Source organism: Triticum aestivum, chromosome 3B (genome assembly GCF_018294505.1).
Source record: "Triticum aestivum cultivar Chinese Spring chromosome 3B, IWGSC CS RefSeq v2.1, whole genome shotgun sequence".
Lineage (NCBI taxonomy): Eukaryota > Viridiplantae > Streptophyta > Magnoliopsida > Poales > Poaceae > Triticum > Triticum aestivum.
The window spans coordinates 517,303,338-517,319,898 of NC_057801.1; positions in this window are offsets into that span (position 1 = coordinate 517,303,338).

Consider the following 16,561-nt stretch of genomic DNA (forward strand, 5'->3'; position numbering starts at 1 on the left):
CGGTCCAGATACTAGGTTTCGGTCCAGAAACTAGGTGTAACATCCCAAATTTTCAATTTGGAATGTTATACATAGGTCATCATTGCATATCATATTTTATTGCATTTTGGCTGATCCTAGAAATTCTAAGCAACTCAAGGACCCACGGAGAGAGTTGGGAATTTTGTTATTTTCATATTTGAGTTTTCTCAAATTTTGAAAAGAGGATCATTTGGTTTTAATCATTTTTCTCTTCGAATATTTCTAATATGAAAATAAAAGAGAGAGGATAAAAATGACTTCTCCAAATAAAAGAAATATTGGAGGAAAAATATTAAAATCAAATAAGAAATTTATTTGGACTTTTATTGCTATATTATTCGAATTAGGAAAAAAATGCGTTTTTCAAAATTTCATTAGTGGCCCAAATAAATATTCACTTTGTCCGCAATATTATTAGAGGACCGTGAAAATTTATTTCAGGATTTTTGGACTCCGTATAGTATTGTTTTTGTTTGTTTTTCCGCGTCAGATTTACTTTTTAAAAAAGTGCACCGACCTAAACGGGCCGTGCCCGACCCAGCCACCACCCGGCCAGGCCTTTAAAGCCCGACGCCCGACCCCGCTGATGAAGCTATGTACCTAGGGTAGGGTCATGGACCTGTCCAAACTACCCTACCCAAGGACATCTCTAGAAGAAACCACCTGTCAATCGACTCAGAAGTGTTCCACTCGACAGACTCGAAGACACTCGACCATGAAGCCAACCACTCGACAGTGAGGAGACCTAAAGTCACTCTGCACACAAATGGTCGGTCATTAAGTAGCTTTTATGGTTATCATAGCACTTTATTTGTAGCGTTACCAGTAACGCCCGATCTTAATGTATCTTAAACCCTGCATAACTGAGGGCCGGAGGGGTCTGGCGAACTCTATATAAGCCACCCCCCTCCTCAGTGTAAAGGGTTCGCACCCCTGTAACTCATACACACATAATCCAGTCGACCGCCTCCGGGCTCCGAGACGTAGGGTTGTTACTTCCTCCGAGAAGGGCCTGAACTCATAAATCCCTTGCGTATACAACTACTCCATAGCTAGGATCTTGCCTCTCCATACCTACCCCCCTATACTACTGTCAGACTTATAACCACGATATTTGGCGCCCACCGTGGGGCAGGTGTCTTAGCGACTTATTGGAGAAGTTGCGATTTTTTCCGATCTCCTTCATCATGGTTTCAGGCGGAGTTTTGGTTGAGGGCCGCGAGATCTGTCTCGGCGCGCTCACGTTCATCGCCGACGACTCTACTTGGCTTTAGGAGGCTCCGCTCGACGTCGACGCGCTCCCAGTCCGCGGAGCGACACACTTTCGCGCGTGCGTCCGCGGCGTCCTCCTGCGGCAACCATCGACCCAGTATCAGTCGGTCTTTATGTCGTCCTCCCTCTCTGTTTCCCGTCGCCGCAAGCGCTCCAGTCGGTCGAGGCTTCAGCGGTGGGTGAGGCATGCGGTGGCTCGCCAGTCGGCCACCCCCCAAGTCGCGGTGATCGAGCCCGACGAATCTCTCTACGGCCTGTTCGACTGGCTCCGCAGAGACTGCATCCGAGTGCGACAGCAGCGATCCAGCGGCGAAGGTTCTGATGGTCGATGGACCATGCGGCCCTCCCGGTTTTCCCCACACCGACGAAGGCGACGGCGGAGGCGATCCGTCTGTAGGACCTTGAAGTATGTCTAGAGGGGGGGTGATTAGACTACTTGACCAATTAAAAACTTAACCTTTTCCTAATTTTAGAGTTTGGCAGATTTTAGCAATCTTTGGACAAGTCAAGCAATCATTACGCAATTCAAGCAAGCATGCAAAGAGTATATAGGCAGGGAAAAATAAAGCATGCAACTTGCAAGAATGTAAAGGGAAGGGTTTGGAGGATTCAAACGCAATTGGAGACACGGATGTTTTTGTCGTGGTTCCGATAGGTGGTGCTATCGTACATCCACGTTGATGGAGACTTCAACCCACGAAGGGTAACGGTTGCACGAGTCCACGGAGGGCTCCACCCACGGAGGGTCCACGAAGAAGCAACCTTGTCTATCCCACCATGGCCGTCGTCCATGAACGACTTGCCTCACTAGCGATAGATCTTCACGAAGTAGGCGATATCCTTGCCCTTACAAACTCCTTGGTTCAACTCCACAATCTTGTCGGAGGCTCCCAAGTGACACCTAGCCAATCTAGGAGACACCACTCTCCAAGAAGTAACAAATGGTGCGTTGATGATGAACTCCTTGCTCTTGTGCTTCAAATTATAGTCTCCCCAACACTCAACTCTCTCTCATAGGATTTGGATCTGGTGGAAAAAAGATTTGAGTGGAAAGCAACTTGGGGAAGGCTAGAGATCAAGATTCATATGGTAGGAATGGAATATCTTGGCCTCAACACATGAGTAGGTGGTTCTCTCTCAAAACTGGTAACTTGGAAGTGTAGGTTTGTTCTGATGGCTCTCTCCATGAATGAAGAGGAGGTGGAGGGGTATATATAGCCTCCACACAAAATCTAACCGTTACACACAATTTACCAAACTCGGTGGGACCGAATCATCAAACTCGGTCGGACCGATTTAGTAAACCTAGTGACCGTTAGGGTTTTCGGTGGGACTGACATGCAACCCGGTAGGACCGATATGATTAGAGTTAGGGCATAACGTAATCTCGGTGAGACCGATTACACAAACTCGGTGAGATCGAATTTGGTAATTAGCTAACCAGAGAGTTGGTCAGGTAAACTCGGTGGGACCGATTCTCTCTTTCGGTGAGATCGAAAAGTTACGAAAGGGAAACAGAGAGTTTACATTGCAATCTCGATGGGACCGATCACTCACTTTGGTTAGACCGAAATGTTATGAAGGGAAACAGAGAATTACAATCCCATCTCGGTGAGACCGAGATCCCTATCGGTGAGACCAATTTGCCTAGGGTTTGTGGCAGTGGCTATGACATTTGAACTCGGTGGCGCCGGATAGAAAGAATCGGTAGGGCCGAGTTTGACTTTAGGTTTAGGTCATATGTGGATGTGAGAAAGTAGTGGAGGGTTTTGGAGCATATCACTAAGCACATGAAGCAAGAGGCTCATTAAGCAACACCTCATCCCTCCTTGATAGTATTGGCTTTTCCTATAGACTCAATGTGATCTTGGATCACTAAAATGTAAAATATAGAGTCTTGAGCTTTTGAGCTTGAGCCAATCCTTTGTCCTTGATATTTTGAGGGATCCACTTTCATCATCCATGCCATGCCATTCATTGAGCTTTCCTGAAATATTTGTCTTGGAATAGCATTAGCTCAATGAGCTATATGTTGTTATGAATTACCAAAACCACCTAGGGATAGTTGCACTTTCAGTCTCCCCCTTTTTGGTAATTGATGACAACATATAGATCAAAGCTTTGACAAATGATAATAAGATTGAAAAAACATCGTCGCTTTGAGAAGTATGTGATAAGCAAGAGCTCCCCCTAAATTTGTGCATAGTTTAAGATTTGCTTTGGACTGCAAATGCACAAGGAATTAGGCTCATGGGTTACTCTTCCATGTCACATACATCTTGGTGGAGCGCTCAAAATAATAAAGATTGAATGCATGCACTCATCACCAAGAAAAGTGAATGGTCATATAAAGATAGGTAAGATAATAACATATAACAAGCATAAGTGTAGCTTATGATCAAACACATGATCATCAATGTATCACAGGTATTTGCATAGTATCTCAAGCAATCAAAAGCAAACAAAGTTCAACCAAGAAGACAAGAGAGAACAAAAGCAACACACTCTCTCTCTCTCGAAGCCTATGATCTATACATTTTTCTCCCCCTTTGGCAACAAGTTACCAAAAAGTCATAGAAAATGCATAGGACTATATCGTCTCCCAGGCTTGGTCTTCAGGTGGTGGTGTAGAGATGGCTCCTTGGACGAAGACTTCAGTTGATGTGGTTGGAGCTGAAGAGTTGGTGCTGGAGCTGGTTGCATTGGAGCTGTAGCTAGTGCAGATGAAGTGGCTCTGGTGTCTGTCACTGGTTCTGCAGCTGATCTCTGAGCTCGAGGCACTCTGGCAAATGCATCTGTAGTTGTCTTGCCCTTCCTCTCCTGCATGTCAGCTGCTCCACAACTGACTGATTCTCAGTTACTTTGACATCTAAATCATAGAATTTTTGTTCCATGATTCTTTCCAGGCTCTCCTGGTTTTGAGTTAGGGTGGCCAACCCCTTCTTAATCCGCAGAGTTGATGCTATCAAGTAACCAAGTTGGTCTTGCTTGCTCTTCAAAAAGTACTCAGATGCCTCTGCTTGAGTTGGCATCTTGGCAGCCTTCTCTTTCCTTGCCTTTTCCTTCTTCTCTTGAGCTTGCACTGATGATGGTTCATTCTCATTCATGACAACTTGATTGTCCTCAAAGTCTGGATAGAGAGCAAAGTGTTCCTTATCCAACAGATACTTCCCTGTGCCCATCTTTGAGTTAATCAACTCCTCAATCTGTGGGGCATATCGACAACTCCTCTTTTGGTCTACTGCTGCCCTCTTGATAGTTTCAACTATGAGGCTCATGACCTTGAATTTTTGGGGTACATCAAAAATGTGAAGCAAATTAATTGCATGCCCTCTAATCATGTTGTGGTCACCTGATTTGGGCAAAAGAGTGTCCCTTAGGATCCAGTTGATCGTAGGCAGCCCTGACAGAAGAAAATGAACTGATCCAAAATTGAAAGTCTCAAGTGCATCATCAGGGATCTCCTTGTACAATGTGACATAGAATTGTGATCCATCTTCTTATTGGCATAGATATCCAAGTCATCTTCACTCTCCTTTGGGGCATTGATCATACTTGCCCATTCCTTAATGGCTGATTGGTATCTTGTTCCTTCAGACATCCAAACTATCCTCCCATCTGGATAGAAGTGTGCTGTGGAGTAGAATTGCATAATGAGATCATCATTCCAGTTGGTGAGCTTCTGCCCAACAAAATCTGCAACTATACATGTAATGAAACTGTCTCGCACTCCAGGATAGTGTTCCTCATTCTCTTTCATGTAGGTCCAGTCGACCCACCTCATATTACACACTATGGGCTTCTTGTCCAACAAGATTGTCTCATAGAAGTCCTGCTGCTCCTTGGTGTGGAACCTGTAATCAACAACAGTCCTTCTCCTGGTGGCATATGGATCTGTCATTCTCCATAGCCTCAACCCTGAGTCTCTCCTGATCTTCATGTTCTCAGCCACATGATGAGCATCATTGTGGTCTGGAATCTTGGGTTTGAGCTTCCTTAAGATCTGCCCTTCTTCATCTTCATCAGCAGCAACATCAGGCATTGGGGCCTTGTTCTTCTCAGCTGCTGGTATACTCCTGGTATTCCTCTTTGGTGCACTCTTGGGCTTGGGGGTAGCTTTGGGCTTTGAAGTTGCAGCCCCTGACTTTATGGCATCACCCATCAGCTTTTGTGCCTTGGGTGCTGGTTCAGCAACCTCTTCTTCTTCCTATTCCTCCATCACGGAAGGTTGACCAACAACTCTGGCCATGGTCTTTTTGACCATTTCCTTCCTTTTCTTTCCTTCTGCAGTTGGCTCTTTGGGATCAGGCTTTTCAGGTACTTGTGTTGATCCTATGACCTTCAGCATAGGTGTCCTCTTGGCAGGAACCTTCCTATTCAGTCCAGGCTTTGTGGTCTTTGCTGAGCCATACTCCTTTTTGAGCACTACTTTCTTGGAAGTGGCCTCATCTTCAGCTTCCACATAGTCCTCATCCTCTGAGTCTGAGGTTCTCTTCCTTCTTGCTCTTGTGGCTGCTTTGGGCAAATTTCTTGGAGTACTTCTGCTGCCTTCATCTGAGGAACTGGAGGGACTAGTGCCCTCACTCATGTGAATCTGCTCTTCTGACTTGTTCTGGCTGTCACTTTGGTCTGACATGCTGCACACACTGACTGCTGACCCTGTGAATAGTTATAGATGAGGTAGAGTGGATGAGCATCACAAAATGCGGAGATTTTTGGCAAAAGAATGATTCAAAAAACTTAGTTTTAGTTTTCCACAGAAAGCATTTCGGATCTACTGATTTTCAAACTCGGTGATACCGAAGCAGCTTTGGAACCTAAACTAGTGAACTCGGTCAGACCGAGTCACAGTTCGGTGGCACCGAGACTGCTAGGGTTTCACAAAGTTCTAAAATCGGTCACACTGATTTGTAATTCTCGGTCAGACCGAGACTTACTAGTGCAATGGCGTTAGCCAAATCGGTGGGACCGAGTTTTTCAACTCGGTGGGTCCGAGATGGTTTCGGCGGAAACCTAACCCTAAATTTTCGAATCACATCTATTCTAAGGATTGTATTGACTGGATAGGAGTGTTTCAATCGTGGCAAAAATCATAATGAACACAATGTGCTGAGAATCAGACGAGGATATCACTGTGTTCGAGTTCATACCCTAGTTCGACGGTGAACTTGCTACGGCGGCAACGATGGAGAAGAATTCCATTGACGGCGGCGGAGACCAGCGACAGGAGGCGGCTGGCAACGAGGTCGATGATCCGTAGACCTAGTAGGCAGAGCGAGCTATGCGCGGGTGAGGAGTTTCGGAGAAAGTTTTCCAAAATTTGCCCGTGTGAATATATAGCCCGACACTGTCGGTGTGACCGAGTGGAACAACTCGGTGGCACCGAGATGCATAACTGTTAACAGTTACAGCAACTCGGTGTGACCAAAAAGTTCAAATCGGTTGCACCGAGATTGAAAACCTAGATCGACTTAGTGATCTCGGTATGACCGAAATGGAGGAATCGGTCAGACAGAAAATCACAAAGAAGTTTTGGAAGTTTAAGTCTATGACGAATTGGGGACTTCGAGTGCTCCTCACACAGAGTGGTTCGAATCTGACTTGATCAAATTTTGTGATGTAGCATGAATAGAGTTTGAGACGAGAAAATCATAGATAGCTAGAGAAGGTTCTTAGGCATTCTTGTCCATCCACTTGGCCAAAGAAAAGAAGCCAATCAATCAAAACAACAAGTGGATGTCCTCGAATGAGTAAAATATGCAACCAACATGCTCACACAATAGAATGACAAATGAAATATGTGACAAAGCATGCACAACCAATTCTAGCATCTATCAAACAATTGGCGATGACTAGGTCATCTATATATGAGTATATTGACTTAGGAGTCAAATGAGAACATTTGATCATAGGTCATACTCATCGTTTAAGCTCAAGTGGGGTTACCACTTTTACATAAAGCATTTATGTGTTCACATCATTAGAGTTGCTTTGACTCAATTCTTAGAGTTAAGCTCCCCTAGATGTGAGATCACCCCTTAGAGGGATAAGCTAACCTTGGGTTTTGTCGATGATGACTTCATGTAGGTGTTCAAGATGTGGATGCTCAATGTTAATGTAGATCTTTTGGAGCAATCCTTTGGAGTGAGTTGCACTTTCAATACGTACACGGGTTAGTCCCACAAGGAACAAACAAGAATATCCACAAACATAGAGTGATGCACACACAAAATGCTGTCCATGAAAACATTAGGTTACCTTGTCCCTTGCCTTACCAACATGAGGGTTTGTGACTCCTTGAACTAGTGCAAGATATGGAAGGTGGTTGCATTTGTCCTTGCCATAATGATATGAGTAAAAAATGTTGGCGGAGTCACCCTCAAGAACTCTCTAGTTCTTCTTCTTCGGGATCCACATCATCTTGATGGGAATCCTTGGTGTAGTAGTTGTGCTTGATGAAGTAGAACTTGACGTAGTCTTGGGAACCCACTTGACCAAGGCCTTAGGTGCTTCTTCAAATGCATCAATCTCCTCTTGAAGCTTGTCCTTTCCTTTGTTCTTGTGGTCTTGTGGTGGAAGATCATCTTGTGCTTGTGTTCCCTTGAAGGAAGTAGGATCATACTTCTCTTGTTGAGGAACAAACTTCGTCTTGGGGTATTGATCTTCTTCCCACTCAACTCCATTGGCATTGAACTTTCGTTCAAAACCAGCACCTTGATTCTTCCGGTGCCTTCCTTGCTTGCGTACAATTTCCTCAAATTGCTTACTCCCGGCAAGGCTCTTGTATACACCCTTCTCTATAATTCCCTTCAATAAGTTGTTTTCTTGCTCAAGTGTAACTTGGCTAAGAGAATCATTAGTGGAATCAAGAGAACTACTAGAAGCAACAATATTGGATTTAGCATTGTTATTGTTACTACTAGAGGAAGAATCTTTCTTGTTCTTGTTACTAGACTTGACTTGAGGCATGTAAGTAGATAAGAGTAAACGCTTGGCAATATAAGAAGAACTTTTCTTACGGAGATCATCATTGATTGCTTTTAGGAACTCATGCTCTTGCTCAAGATTGAGCTTTTCAAAGCATAACTTCTCATGAGCCCTTAAAAGTTCTCGATGATTTTCGAAGATAGTTTCATGAGCTAACTTAAGAGTGTTTAGTTCTTTAGTTAGACGCTCAATCTTCTCCTTATCATCGTCATTCGTTTCATCTTGATTATCATGATTAATTGATGTTTCATCATAGTCTTCATCACTAGAGTTGTCAATAAGTAAATCATCATCACCTAACAAGTCATCTTCATCACTATTAAAATCAACATACTCGGGATGAGTTACCTTAGGGCCTTTAGCCATGAAGCATCTTCCAATTCCTTCATTTGGTGAGTCAAATATGTCATAGGAGTTGGTCGACACAAGTGCTAGACCAGCAACACCTTCATCTTGAGTATGTTCGGAGTCGGAGTGATAGCTTCTCTCGGAGTGATGTTCAGAGTCGGAACCGGATACCCATTCACCAACATGAGCTTGATGTCTTCGTTTTGTGTAGCTCTTTGATGACTTGTCCTTCCTTTCTGAATCCTTGCTTCTCCGTGAGGGTCTTCGTTCATAACGATCATCTCTACTCCTTCTCTCTCTTGGTGGTGATTCTTCTCTTCTACTTCTTCTCTTGGAGAATCTTCTCTTCTTTTGTAGGGTGCCGTACACTCATTGAAATAGTGTCCAGGTCTCCCACAATTGTAGCAATTGCGCTCTCGACTGGAAGATCTTTTGTCATTGTAGGACCTTGACTTAGAGCTTCTTTCTTTGCTTCTACTTTTGTAGAATTTGCTGAAATTCTTCACCATTAAGCTCAATTCTTCATTGAAGGTTTGTTTATCACTTGATTATGTAGGAGCTTCACATGAGGCTTTTTAAGCACCACTTGACTTGTTGTGAAGTTCCACCTTATCCTTGAGTGACATCTCATGAGCAACGATTCTACCAATGACTTCCGTTGGCTTGAGATTCTTGTAATTGGGCATCATTTGAATCAATGTGCACACGGTATCATACTTTCCATCCAATGCTCTTAGGATTTTCTTGATGATGAATCTGTCGGTCATCTCTTCACTTCCTAAGCCGGCAATCTCATTTGTGATAAGAGCAAGGCTAGAGTACATTTCAGCGACACCTTCACCATCCTTCATTTTGAAGTTGTCAAGCTGACTTTGGAGCATATTCAACTTGGATTCCTTGACGGAGTCGGTACCTTCATGCATATCAATCAAAGGGTCCCAAATTTCCTTTGCATTCTCAAGACGGCTGATTTTGTTGAATTCTTCAGGGCATAAATCGTTGAAGAGGATATCACAAGCTTGAGCGTTGTATTGCAGCATCTTCAATTCATCCGCATTAGCTTCACGGTTCGGCTCTCTCCCATCAAAGAATTCACCTTGTAAGCCAATACAAACAATAGCCCAAACGGTGGGGTTATGTCCGAGAATATGCATTTTCATCTTATGCTTCCAACTAGCAAAATTAGTGCCATCAAAGTAAGGACCTCTACGGTGATAATTTCCCTCGCTAGATGCCATACTCTCCTAGGTTGTGAAACCGAGGCTATGACCACCAAAAGCTATGGAAATCAAAGCAAATGGACACCAAAGCTCTAATACCACTTGTAGGACCTTGAAGTATGTCTAGAGGGGGGGTGATTAGACTACTTGACCGATTAAAAACTTAACCTTTTCCCAATTTTAGAGTTTGGCAGATTTTAGCAATCTATGGACAAGTCAAGCAATCATTACGCAATTCAAGCAAGCATGCAAAGAGTATATAGGCAGCACAAAATAAAGCATGCAACTTGCAAGAATGTAAAGGGAAGGGTTTGGAGGATTCAAATGCAATTGGAGACACGGATGTTTTTGTTGTGCTTCCGATAGGTGGTGCTATCGTACATCCACATTGATGGAGACTTCAACCCACAAAGAGTAACGGTTGCACGATTCCACGAAGGGCTCCACCCACGGAGGGTCCATGAATAAGCAACCTTGTCTATCCCACCATGGCCGTCGCCCACGAAGGACTTGCATCACTAGCGGTAGATCTTCACGAAGTAGGCGATCTCCTTGCCCTTACAAACTCCTTGGTTCAACTCCACAATCTTGTCGGAGGCTCCCAAGTGACACCTAGCCAATCTAGGAGACACCACTCTCCAAGAAGTAACAAATGGTGCGTTGATGATGAACTCCTTGCTCTTGTGCTTCAAATGATAGTCTCCCCAACACTCAACTCTCTCTCATAGGATTTGGATCTGGTGGAAAGAAGATTTGAGTGGAAAGTAACTTGGGGAAGGCTAGAGATCAAGATTCATATGGTAGGAATGGAATATCTTGGCCTCAACACATGAGTAGGTGGTTCTCTCTCAGAACTGGTAAGTTGGAAGTGTAGGTTTGTTCTGATGGCTCTCTCCATGAATGAAGAGGAGGTGGAGGGGTATATATAGCCTCCACACAAAATCTAACCGTTACACACAATTTACCAAACTCGGTGGGACCGAATCATCAAACTCGGTCGGACCGATTTAGTAAACCTAGTGACCGTTAGGGTTTTCGGTGGGACTGACATGCAACTCGGTAGGACCGATATGATTAGAGTTAGGGCATAACGTAATCTTGGTGAGACCGATTACACAAACTCGGTGAGACCGAATTTGGTAATTACCTAACCAGAGAGTTGGTCAGGTAAACTCAGTGGGACCGATTCTCTCTTTCGGTGAGACCGAAAAGTTACGAAAGGGAAACATAGAGTTTATATTGCAATCTCGGTGGGACTGATCGCTCACTTCGGTTAGACCAAAACATTACGAAGGGAAATAGAGAGATTACAATCCCATCTCGGTGAGACCGAGATCCCTATCGGTGAGACCGATTTGCCTAGGGTTTGTGGCAGTGGCTATGACATTTGAACTCGGTGGCGCCGGATAGAAAGAATCGGTAGGGCCGAGTTTGACTTTAGGTTTAGGTCATATGTGGATGTGAGAAAGTAGTGGAGGGTTTTGGAGCATATTACTAAGCACATGAAGCAAGAGGCTCATTAAGCAACACCTCATCCCTCCTTGATAGCATTGGCTTTTCCTATAGACTCAATGTGATCTTGGATCACTAAAATGTAAAATGTAGAGTCTTGAGCTTTTGAGCTTGAGCCAATCCTTTGTCCTTGATATTTTGAGGGATCCACTTTCATCATCCATGCCATGCCATTCATTGAGCTTTCCTGAAATATTTGTCTTGGAATAGCATTAGCTCAATGAGCTATATGTTGTTATGAATTACCAAAACCACCTAGGGATAGTTGCACTTTCACCATCGCATGCCCATGAAGAGTATCTCCCCGAGCCCCTCACTTCACTTCAGAGGGAAGAACTTCGCCGCTGGAACATGGATGCGCTGCACACTCCTATCGTTGGAGAAACCCCCGAGGCTCGTGCCTTAGAGGACGCACGCTTGGCCAACTTGGCTGAGCGCACTCGACTGGAGAACCTTCAGCGAGCACTCGATGAGCGTGCGCGGCAACGGGTTCCGGAATCCAGTCGACGTCAACTCTTTCCACCACCGACTCAGGTATATCGAACTCCGATTCAAAATTTAGCAGCTGCAGCCCGTATAGCAGAGTTAATTCAGCCTTCCCAGTCAGAGGCTGGCAGAGGCTTGTTGCAGATCAGAGATTTACTCTGGGCAGCAGGAGATCAAAATTCAGCTGTATCGCAGTCGTGGAATAGGATTCACAGCAGATCCGTAGCTGCAAATACTGTCCAGTCGGCTCATAGCCCCAGATCGCCCCCGAGGCGTGAGGGGCGTGGAGACCGGCATGATCAGTACAAGAACCGTGAGCAGTATGATCACTGAATCGATCGTGATGATCGACGTCAAGTGCCCACCCCTCCCCCAAGGGGTGGATCGTACGCACCTCGACAACAGGATGATAGACGCCATCACAGTGTTGGGCGAAGGATTCCAGTCGACCCCAGGGAACCAGGATTTGATGCGAGATCCATTATTGTTCAAGGTTTGGTCGACAGGAACAGAGCTCACCGAGAAGGTCACGACAGAGACGTACCCACTAGCAGCAGAGTACACGTCTCAGGACCAGATTGTTTCAGCAGAGTCATCAGGGCCGCGGTGATTCCTCCCATCTTCAGGTTGGCGATTGGAGTCAATAAGTTCACTGGTGAGTCCAAGCCTGATACTTGGCTTGAAGACTACCGAGTGGCTGTTCAGATTGGCGGCGGCAATGATGAGGTGGCCATGAAACACCTGCCTCTTATGTTGGAGGGATCGTCCAGAGCGTGGTTGAATCAGTTAGCACCCAACAACATTTACACTTGGGAAGATCTTGCCCGAGTTTTTGTCAGAATGTTTGAAGGAACTTGCAAGCGACCAACAGGAGTGACAGAGCTGCAATCTTGTGTGCAGAAGTCGAATGAAACTTTGAGAGATTACATCCAGAGATGGATCACATTGCATCACACGGTAGAGAATGTGTCTGATCACCAGGTAGTCTGTGCCTTCAAGTAAGGCGTTAAGTACAGAGAGCTAAACCTAAAATTCGGTCGAACCAGAGACATGTCTCTGAGTCGAATGATGGACATAGCCACCAAGTATGCCAATGGTGAAGAAGAGGATCGGCTCCAGAGTGGCAAGCACAAGTCAGTCGCCCACAAAACCGGAGGAGGGAACTCCAGTCGGAAGCAGAAGCGGAAAGCCGAGCTAGCTGCTCCTGGAGAAGCCTTGGCCGTGACTCAAGGAAAGTTTAAAGGGAAGCCCAAAGGGTCTTGGAACCCTAAGAAGGTGAAAGACAAGGAAGGAAATGACGTGATGGATTTGCCATGCCACATCCACACGAAAAAAGATGAGGAGGGTAAATTCATTTGCCGGAAACATACCACTCGACAGTGTCGACTCTTGATCCAACAATTCCAGGGGAAACAGCCCAAAGATAAGGAAAAGGAGTCGGACAAAGTTGCAGACAAAGAGGATAGTGATGATGGATATCCCCAGGTCAATTCCACCCTGATGATTTTTGCTGATGTTGAAAGCAAAAGTCGATTGAAATTTATCAACCGAGAAGTGAATATGGTTGCTCCGGCGACACCCAGTTATCTGAAATGGTCTCGGACTGCCATCACATTCGACTGGTCTGATCACCCGACACACATAGCCACCCCTGGGAGGCAAGCTCTGGTGGTCGACCCTGTCGTCGAAGGCACTCGTTTGACTAAAGTTTTGATGGATGGTGGCAGTAGCCTGAACATACTATACGCAGAGACGTTGAAAGGGATGGGCATTCCGATGTCCAGACTCAGTACCAGCAACATGAGTTTCTATGGAGTCATTCCTGGAAACAAGGCTGCGTCACTTAGTCAGATTGCGCTTGATGTGGTTTTCGGTGATTCCAAAGATTACCACAAAGAAAAGTTGACATTTGAAGTTGTGGATTTCCAGAGTGCCTATCACGCTATTTTGGGCAGGCCAGCTTATGCACGTTTCATGGCTCGACCATGTTACATGTACCACAAATTGAAGATGCCTGGACCCAAAGGTGTGATCACTATTACTGGCAATCGGAAGAAGGCGAAAGAGTGCTTTCAGAAAGGCTCAAAGATCGCCGATGCTCAGATGGCAGCGGAAGAGTGGCAGGAATACCAGAAAACTGCAGACCCGAGTGATTTGTTGCGAGCCAAGAAGCCCGCCACGGAATTAGTGTTTCAGTCGTCTGGTGAGACAAAACCAATTCACATTCACTCGACCGACCCCAGTGCTGCTCCGACTCATATCTCTACAACGCTCGACTCCAAATAGGAAGAAGCGCTCATCCAGTTCCTCCGTGAGAACTGGGACATCTTCGCATGGAAACCTTCTGACATGCCGGGTGTTCCCAGGGGGCTGGCTGAGCACCGTCTACGAGTCAACTCAAAAGTGAAACCTGTCAAAGAACATCTTCGACGGTCCGCCATCCAGAAAAGAAAGGCCATTAGCGAGGAGGTGGCTTGGCTCTTAACAGCAGAGTTTATCCGAGAAATTTATCACTCTGAGTGGCTCGCCAATGTTGTCATGGTCCCCAAGAAGGACAAGTCACTTCGCATGTGCATTGACTTCAAAAATATCAATCGGGCCTGCCCGAAAGATCATTTTCCTCTCCCCCACAATGACCAAATAGTCGACTCAACTGCGGGATGTGAGCGCCTGTCTTTTTTAGACGCCTATTCCGGTTACCATCAGATCCGTCTGTATGGACCCGATGAGATCAAAACAGCTTTCATCACCCCATTCGGGTACTTCTGTTATGTCACCATGCCATTTGGCCTCAAGAATGCCGGAGCCACATTCATGAGGATGATTCAGAAGTGTTTGCTCACTCAAATTAGTCGGAATGTGGAAGCGTACATGGATGATATTGTGGTCAAGTCACGGAAAGGTTCTAACCTGCTGACTGACCTTGCTGAGACATTTGCCAACCTCAGGAGGTATGATATCAAGCTTAATCCATGAAAGTGCACATTCAGAGTTCCTGGCGGAAAGTTACTAGATTTTCTCCTTTCCGAACGAGGAATTGACGCCAATCCAGAAAAAGTTGGTACTATACTCCGAATGAAACGACCTGTGCATGTGCATGATGTTCAGAAGCTTACTGGTTGCTTGGCCGCTTTAAGTCGATTCATATCTCGTCTCGGTGAAAAGGCATTGCCTCTTTACCGATTGGTGAAGAAGTCAGACAAGTTCGAGTGGACTCCTGAAGCTGATGCAGCGTTTGCAGAGCTAAAAGCCCTGCTTTCCACCCAGCCGGTGCTTGCTGCCCCGATCAGCAAAGAGCCTTTACTGCTTTACATTGCAGCCACAGGACAAGTCGTCAGTACACTACTTACGGTCGAGCGGGAAGAAGAAGGAAAAGCCTTTAAAGTTCAGCGCCTAGTATATTATATTTCTGAAGTTTTGACCCCATCAAAGCAAAGATACCCTCATTATCAGAAGCTTGTATATGGGATTTATATGACCACGAAGAAGGTTGCTCATTACTTCTCTAACCATTCCATTACAGTCGTCAGCGACGCTCCATTGTCAGAGATTCTGCACAATAGAGATGCAACTAGTCGAGTGGCAAAATGGGCGATTGAACTCCTTCCCCTAGATATCAGATTTGAGGCAAAGAAAGCCATCAAGTCCCAAGCAATAGCAGATTTCATCACCGAGTGGACTGAACAGCAACTGCCGAGTCAAGTTCACTCGGAGCACTGGACCATGTTCTTTGATGGTTCTAAGATGCTGAATGGTTCCAGTGCTGGGGTAGTGTTGGTTTCCCCCTGAGGAGATAAGCTCAGATATGTGCTCCAGATTCACTTTGATTCCTCCAATAACGAAGCAGAATACGAAGAACTTTTGTATGGGTTGCGTATGGCCATTTCACTCGGCGTCCGTCGCCTCATGGTCTATGGTGACTCTGATTTGGTGGTTAAACAAGTGATGAAGGAGTGGGACGTCAGAAGCCCAGCCATGACTGGTTACTGCAATGCAGTGAGAAAGCTAGAGAAGAAATTCGAGGGGTTAGAGCTTCATCATATACCCCGACTGAAAAATCAAGCAGCTGATGATTTAGAAAAAATAGGTTCCAAGAGAGAAGCCATTCCCAGTAATGTGTTTTTGGAACACATCCACACACCATCAGTTCAAGAGGATCCTTTCACTGAAGAAGCCCCGCAGCTAAAAAGTTCCACGGATCCGACTGAAGTTGAGGTCCCAGCCGTGGTCGACCTGATCATGAAAGTTTTGGTCATCACTTCCGACTGGACAGTGCCGTACATCGCGTATATCCTAAGGAAAGAGCTCCCAGAGAATGAAGAAGAGGCTCGACAGATCGTCCATCGATCCAAGGCCTTCACTATGATAAAGGGACAGTTATACAGGGAAAGCGCGACTGGAGCCAGTCAGAAATGTATAATGCCAGAAGAAGGTCGGATAATTCTTGACGATATCCACTCGGGGACCTGTGGCCATCATGCGTCCTCTTGGACTATTGTGGCTAAAGCATACCGAGCGGGGTTTTACTGGCCCAGAGCAAATGAAATGGCGAAAGAGATAGTCGACAAATGTGAAGGATGTCAGTTCTATTCCAATATGTCACACAAGCCCGCCTCAGCCTTGAAGACCATTCCACTCGTCTGGCCCTTCGCTGTTTGGGGATTAGATATGGTTGGACCACTGAGAACTGGCAGGAGCGGCTTCACCCATGTACT